The sequence below is a fragment of the Rutidosis leptorrhynchoides genome, chromosome 2 (assembly GCF_046630445.1).
Source record: "Rutidosis leptorrhynchoides isolate AG116_Rl617_1_P2 chromosome 2, CSIRO_AGI_Rlap_v1, whole genome shotgun sequence".
NCBI classification, from domain to species: domain Eukaryota; kingdom Viridiplantae; phylum Streptophyta; class Magnoliopsida; order Asterales; family Asteraceae; genus Rutidosis; species Rutidosis leptorrhynchoides.
Genome location: NC_092334.1, coordinates 65,345,694 through 65,354,035, shown reverse-complemented (window position 1 = coordinate 65,354,035; position 8,342 = coordinate 65,345,694).

The window sequence follows — 8,342 nt, the reverse complement described above, 5'->3', positions numbered from 1 at the left end:
CATTACTGCATATAGAGTGTCTATGGTTGTTCCAAATAATATATATACATGGGTCGATATGATATGTCAAAACATTTGCATACGTGTCTATGGTATTCCAAGATTACATAATATATTAGAATACATGTATAATACAATATAAGTTAGCTAGGATGTGATTAATATAGATTTGTTACTAATTTTCACGTAGCTACAACAAGAAAAATTATCCAATCTTGTTTTACCCATAACTTCTTCGTTTTAAATCCGTTTTGAGTGAATCAAGTTGCTATGGTTTCATATTGAACTCTATTTTATGAATCTAAATAAAAAAAGTATAGGTTTACAGCCGGAAATATAAGTTACAAGTCATTTTTGTAAGAGGTAGTCATTTCAGTCGAAAGAACGACGTCTTGATGACCATTTTGAAAAACATACTTCCACTTTGAGTTTAACCATGATTTTTGGATATAGTTTCATGTTCATAAGAAAAATCATTTTCCCAGAAGAACAACTTTTAAATCAATGTTTATCATAGTTTTTAATTATCAAACCCAAAACAGCCCGCGGTGTTACTACGACGGCGTATATCCGGTTTTACGTTGTTTTTCGTGTTTCCAGGTTTTAAATCATTAAGTTAGCATATAATAAAGATATAGAACATATGTTTATTTGATTTTAAAAGTCAATTTAGAAGGATTAACTTTTGTTTGCGAACAAGTTTAGAATTAACTAAACTATGTTCTAGTGATTACAAGTTTAAACCTTCGAATAAGGTAGTTTTATATATATGAATCAAATGATGTTATGAACATCATTACTACCTCAGGTTTTGTAGATAAACCTACTGGAAATGAGAAAAATAGATCTAGCTTCAAAGGATCCTTGGATGGCTTGAAAGTTCTTGAAGCAGAATCATGACACGAAAACAAGTTCAAGTAAGATTTCCACTCGAAATAAGATTGTTATAGTTATAGAAATTGAATCAAAGTTTGGATATGAGTATTACCTTGTATTAGAAAGATATCTTACTGTAAATAAGAAAGATTTCTTGAGGTTAGATGATCACTTTACAAGATTGGAAGTAAGCTAGCAAACTTGGAAGTATTCTTGATTTTATGAAACTAGAACTTATAGAATTTATGAAGAACACTTAGAACATGAAGATAGAACTTGAGAGAGATCAATTAGATGAAGAAAATTGAAGAATGAAAGTGTTTGTAGGTGTTTTTGGTCGTTGGTATATGGATTAGATATAAAAGATGTGTAATTTTGTTTACATGTAAATAAGTCATGAATGATTACTAATATTTTTGTAATTTTATGAGATATTTCATGCTAGTTGCCAAATGATGGTTCCCACATATGTTAGGTGACTTACATGGGCTGCTAAGAGCTGATCATTGGAGTGTATATACCAATAGTACATACATCTAAAAGCTGTGTATTGTACGAGTATGAATACGGGTGCATACGTGTAAAATTGTTGATGAAACCGAACGAGGATGTAATTGTAAGCATTTTTGTTAAGTAGAAGTACTTTGATAAGTTTCTTGAAGTCTTTCAAAAGTGTATGAATACATATTAAAACAATACATGTATATACATTTTAACTGAGTCTTTAAGTCATCGTTAATCGTTACATGTAAATGTTGTTTTGAAACCTTTAGGTTAACGATCTTGTTAAATGTTGTTAACCCGTTGTTTATTATATCTAAAGAGATGTTAAATTATTACATTATCATGATATTATGATATATTAATATATCTTATTATGATATATATACAGTTAAATATTGTTGCAACGATAATCGTTACATATATGTCTCGTTTCGAATTCATTAAGTTAGTAGTCTTGTTTTTACATATGTAGTTCATTGTTAATACACTTAATGACATGTTTACTTATCATTTATCATGATTAAACATAGTGTATCAATATCTTAATATGTATTTAGTAAGACGTTGTCTTAACGATAATTGTTATATATATCGTTTCGAGTTTCTTAATTCAATAAACTCAATTTTATGTATATAACTCATTGTTAAAATACCTAATGAGATACTTACTTATCATAATATCATGTTAACTATATATATAATCATATATATGTCATCATATAGTTTTTACAAGTTTTAACGTTCGTGAATCACCGGTCAAATTGGGTGGTCAATTGTCTATATGAAACCTATTTCAATTAATCAAGTCTTAACAAGTTTGATTGCTTAACATGTTGAAAACACTTAATCATGTAAATAATAATTTCATTTAATATATATAAACATGAAAAAGTTCGGGTCACTACATTATGTAATCTTATGATAAAATAACCTATGATCATATGTACAATATTTAAAGCATAATGTACAACCTTATAGTAAAACACTCTTATGACCATATGTACAAACTTTAAAACAAATTGTACAATCTTTTACAAAACACATCATGAACACATGTACAAACTTTGAAGCATATTGTACAACCTTCACATAATAATTGCATTTTAGTTTTTAAAAAAAATATTAAAGAGACATTTGTTATTACTAATAATAATTATTAAAAATATAAATACTCAATTTTAGAGCAAACTTTATTACTACATCTGTCCTTCTTAAGTGTCCACCTTTCTATTTTATGTTGTCTCATCTTAAGTGTCCACCTTTTTATTTTAGGTTGTCCCATTTCAAGTATCCACTTGATGTTTCAACTAATCAGAAGATGTTATTTTAAAGAGAGAAGATTTCTGATTGGTGGAGAATGAAGTCAGTGGAATTTTCTAAAACTTTGTGCAAAAAGTAAGTGGATACTTGTAGTGGGACGAAGGGAGTATTATTATTATATTATTATTATTATTATTCAAATATAGATTTTTTACGGGATTAATTACGTTACATATGTATACGAAATACATGTCTCAATAAAATGTTGTGATGTAGGTTTTATAACAAGAAAAATAATAATTGTGATGAAAATTGGAAGAAAGTGGTGGGAGAATAAATGTAGTTCATTTATTCTGACTAAGTTAAGTATATCAATATATTTGTAAAAACAACGACAAGTTTCTTAGTTGGAATATGTGGTTTCACGGGTCATTAAACTAAATGACTTTAGCATTTACGTTCACTTAATACCTAAAATATATCATTAAACTGTTTCCTATAAACAAACCCGTGATTTCACTGATCATTTCACTATTCTATTCACTATCTCTTCTAGTTTAGCCATATATATAGCGAACGATAGCATGAGTTTTATTCAGATTTTGTTTTTGAATTAAATTAATAAACTTATCTACAGCCACATTGGCTTTTGTTTTGCGTACGTTTGTAACTCTTGTTTGGTTGTGGCCGTATAGGCTTTTACCTTTCTTGTATTAGCTTTACTTTTTTTTTTTTTTTTTGGCAAAAAACAGAAAATAAATATAAAGACCCTGCATCATCAAAAAGATGATTGAATCTGAGCTACAAAATGGTAATCTTTGTGTCCCTAAGTAGAAACCATATGATCTAGAACAATAAACTTCATACTTGAGTACAAAAACTAACAAACTACAATAACTGCGAATGAAGATCCAGATCTAATAGCCCCCTCTTGCACGCCTCGATACACATTGTATTTCCATAACGTCCATCACTTCCCATAAGTATGAAAATGATGAGGGTAACATAGTTTAGATTGTGTAGACCAAGAAAAGGGTCTAAACTTGACTATCTTCACTATGCTCATGTTTTTGTTTGACCAACGATACGAATCATACGATCCATCATTAGACTCATTGAATATGTCCTGAATAAAAACTTTAAATGAATGACACGACACTTAATCAATAAAACACAAATATTATCATGTACCTTATAACGCACACCGAATATACCCTTTTATCTTGAGCCTTAGAACATAAACTCTAGAAACAAATATTATTAGTTTGTCAGTTTTTAATATTCAAACATTGAACCCTTTTTAATCAAACTTTTCAGACTATTTAATTCAATACATACCATGATTTCACACACCTAAATAAACCGGAATAATTTGTAGTAACGTGATACTAAGAGATTACACAGGTTTGTGTGATATTTTGGCGTCTAATTCAATATCACTGTCTGAAATGATGCTAAACTGCTTATGCGAAATCAGTGAAAATGCCCTCAAATTTCAAAATGTTTAACAATATGTGTAACATCCCGCCTTTTTCCGTTAAATTTATTTTAACACCGTCTTTTTTTTAGATAATATCTTTCGTTATCTAAATTCGTATCTTCCGTTGACTAACGTTCTTAATATACCTGTTATTTAATTATAACATCACTCGTTTACTCTAGCGTTTTTAAAATAATTTGTTTGGTTAATTCACGCACCCGCTTTAAACTTGAGGGACCGAAGTTGCCAAGTGGGCAAACTAGTTGACTAGGCCAACTAGTCAACCCACTCTTTCCACCATTCATTCCATTTTTACATCCCTCATCTCTTTTTACTCAGTAACTCAAGAACACACTTTTTAACATCTTCAAAGAATCATCATCTATTTCAATTCAAGCAAGCAAACATCAAAACAAATTGTACTTTTGTGATCCTCTCTTCATCCTCTACATTTTGGTACCAATTTCACTACTTGGGGTAAGATTTTTAAAAACTCCAGATTTCTCAAATTCGCTTTATAGACTTGAAATGGTGTTAGTTAGTGTCTATGGCTCGTTTATAACATGAATATGTGATTTATTTGCTCGATCTTGTTGTTTTGCATAAACTAGCATGAACACTTGTAATGGGTTGTTAAATCTTTGATTTTGGTTGATTAAATGTTGTTAGATGTTAAACCCTGTGTGTTAAAGGTGTTACTAGCATCATTAGCTTCGTTTTGGTATGTTGGATGACATGAAAACCTTACATTAACATGATTAGTGATTTTATGATTTTTGGTTAGGGTTTGATAGCTTTTAAAATGAACTTTTGATGCCTTGAATGCCATGAGGCATTGTTAGAAAGTGTTTAATTGCAATGTATGTTAAATTACCTTTGAAACAGTATATAATACATGTAAATTGGTTGCCCGAATCATAAAATGCATTTTACGAACTTGAAACATCAATGATGAACTTTTAACAATCATTCGATGAGGATTTGGTCATTTTAAATGATGTATTTGTTTGATGATATGTGTTTAGTTGTATTCCTCGTCAAAATACCTTTCCAACGATATAAGATACGTGTCTTGAGTGTTTTCGGTTCATAAGTTGTGTTTGAAATGAGTTTGGTTCGAGACTTATCAAATTTCAACTTCAGCAACCTGTAGTTCATTGGGACGCCATCCCATATCTTGGACGTCGTCCTGGCTTTCACATCTGGATGCCGTCCAGCCTGTTTGGATGCCGTCCAAATGAACTACAAATTTCTGCTTCGTTTGGTCGTTTGCCGTTTAATTCTAACTATGCTACGCACCTCTGAGTAACACGTAACTTGTTCTAACATGCTCATATATGAATATATAACTTAGAAAAATCGTCGACCTCGTTGACTTTGACTTTGACCAAAGTTTGACTTTTAGTCAAACTTAACCAAACACTATTGCAATCATTCTAACGTGCTTTTATACTTATATCTTGCATGAAACTTGACAACTTGATTCACATGCTATATTAATCGAGTCGTAACGAGCCGTAGGACTAATTAAACACATTTCGCCCAACCTTGTGTCGTAACCGTCAATTGATACAACTTACTTGTTTAGGTCAAGGCTAAATAACTTTCATGCACACATTTACTTTGTGAAGTACCTTTATACTCGTGCACTCGAGGTGAGATCATAGTCCCACCTTTTCAACAACTTTTATTCTTTTAAATCGTGGGCTGAGAAACATATACTTTGTTATATCTTGTACTACTTACTTTTATGCTTTGAACACAAGTACGAAGAGACAAACATTCCACAGCGAGTTTGAACAAAAATCCTCAATTCGATTATCATTAGTTACACTTGCCGGGTGTAAGCGAGAACTTATGTTGTATGGCCATATGGATTTGACCAACCCTCATTCGGACGGTTCGTTACCGTTACACGGATGAAATATATTTTCGAGAAACAGTGTATATTCTAACACTATTGTGATGGAGTTCTATGGATGGAAAGTTAAGCCTTGATAATTGGGTGCTCGCGAAGTACTTTTGGAATGCAAACGATTTGGAAAATCAACTATATTAAATCTTGTGGTTCAAAAACAACGTTTACAAATACACCTATGATTTCACCAACGTTTTTCGTTGACAGTTTTCTATATGTTTCTCAGGTTCATATTTGGCTACTTGATACATGCTTCCGCACACTTTGATTACTTGCTTGGAGTCAAGCATACATGCATACACTAGCGATAGCACTTTTGGATTCAAACTTAAAGCATACGTACTTACGCTATTTATAGCAACTGTGATTTTCAACTTATATTATGTCGCAAGTTATTTCATTTATACTTTACATCTTTTGTAAACTTAAACTTGTTGTCGAACCATTTGGTAAACTAAACTTTGTAAGTCTTGTACGTTTCAAATGAATGCGACATAATTTTGGTCAAACGCGTCTCATTTAGGGACTATGACCACGTAATGGGACCTAAGTTAACGGCGTCGTCAATGACGATTTTGTCGGGTCGTTGCAGATGGTATAAGAGTGTTGGTTGTAGGGAACTAGGGTATGTATTAGTGTGTCTGACAGGGTTATTAGGACGCATTAGTGAATCTAGACTACAACCGGATAGTTAATCATTGCATTCTGACTTGTATTTGTTATAGATAGCACTTACTTGACTACTTGTGCATATATACTTGAATCTTCTTAGGGGAACTCCATAATGGTACCAAACTTTCATCATACGAATCTGTATTCTTCCACTTTCTGGTAACACACATAAATTCAATATTCTTACGCGTAAGGATGACAACGACTTCATTAGTCACACTAGTTCGGGAACTCTGTCTCCTCGGTTGTTATTCGTCACCGTCCCGGCTTACTATCCATAAGTGTTGTAAAGTTACCACAACTACTTTAGATGAGTAACGTCATCACTACTTATCACTACGGTTGCGTACTACTCGTTATCATAATTCGTTACTCTTTTCGCGCCTAAAGATGTTATTGTTTGACTTGAACCGCATTGACGTGAACAATCATTTATACACTTCCCTCGGGAAACGCTTATTCAGAGTTGCACAAATTCTTTTGATTAAATACGAGTCACGTTAGTGATGTCGCTATACTTTGTTCATTTTAAATTTTCACGATTTCACGAACTTGAATTTATGGAGTGATGTGGGAATGAAGGTATGAGTTGGTATAATATAACGACACTCGATCAACGTGGTTATATAATAGTAAGTCATACCAAAGTTCTAATGGCATGTGATGGTGATTGGACTCGATCAACCTAATCACCACCATGTGCCATGTACATGACTTCATTTTTCTGGATGGATATCCGAAAACTCCGAGAATATTGATAACAACCATACTAGGGACACATCTTCGGTTATTGTCGAACCATATTTATACTTCCGAATGAATGACAAATTCTTTCAACTTCAAACATGTGTTACACGCGTATACTATCTCGTTTTCGCACAGTTTTATCGACGAACTACAAAATGTTTGGTATGCTCACATCGAGGTGGAAACTTCTCTCGCATTGCACTCGTACTTCCGTTTAAGGAAATCTTTTATCTAAATTCTCAATGGAGAGAGAGACTCTTCACATTATACTAGTATTCGCCACGAGGGGGAATAGTCCTAATGAACGTTTTCAGAAACCGATGAGAAACTTGCTCTAACAAACATTTCTAAAAACCGATAGATCTTGCGCGACGCTAAATTCTTGAGAAACGAAAACTTGTTCAAATATATCTTAAAGAAATGTACCTCGTCTCGAATCGAGATTCTCGTTTCACTTCTATATTTTTGGAGTGCCTTACAAAAAGCCTCGGGACCACGTTTAGACATGAGTACCGCACATCAACCACAACCCGACAGACCGAGCAAACATACGATTCAAACCTTGGAAACCGTAATACGAATTTATGTTATCGACTTCAAATTTACTTGGGAAAAGTCCTTGCCTTTAACCCAATTCTGTTATAACAATAGTTATCACACGAGTATTAACGCCACACCTTTCGAAAACTCATGTAGCCGCAATTGTCGTTTTCTTAATTGTTGAACCAAAGTAGGTGACAAGCAAACCACCGGACCTGAACTCATTCATGAAATAACCAATACGATCGTTCAATTCCAAGAAGGACTCAAGACGGCCCGTAGTCGCCAAAAGAGCTACGCCGATGTTAGACGTAAACCTCTCGAATTCCAAGTGGGTAACCGCGT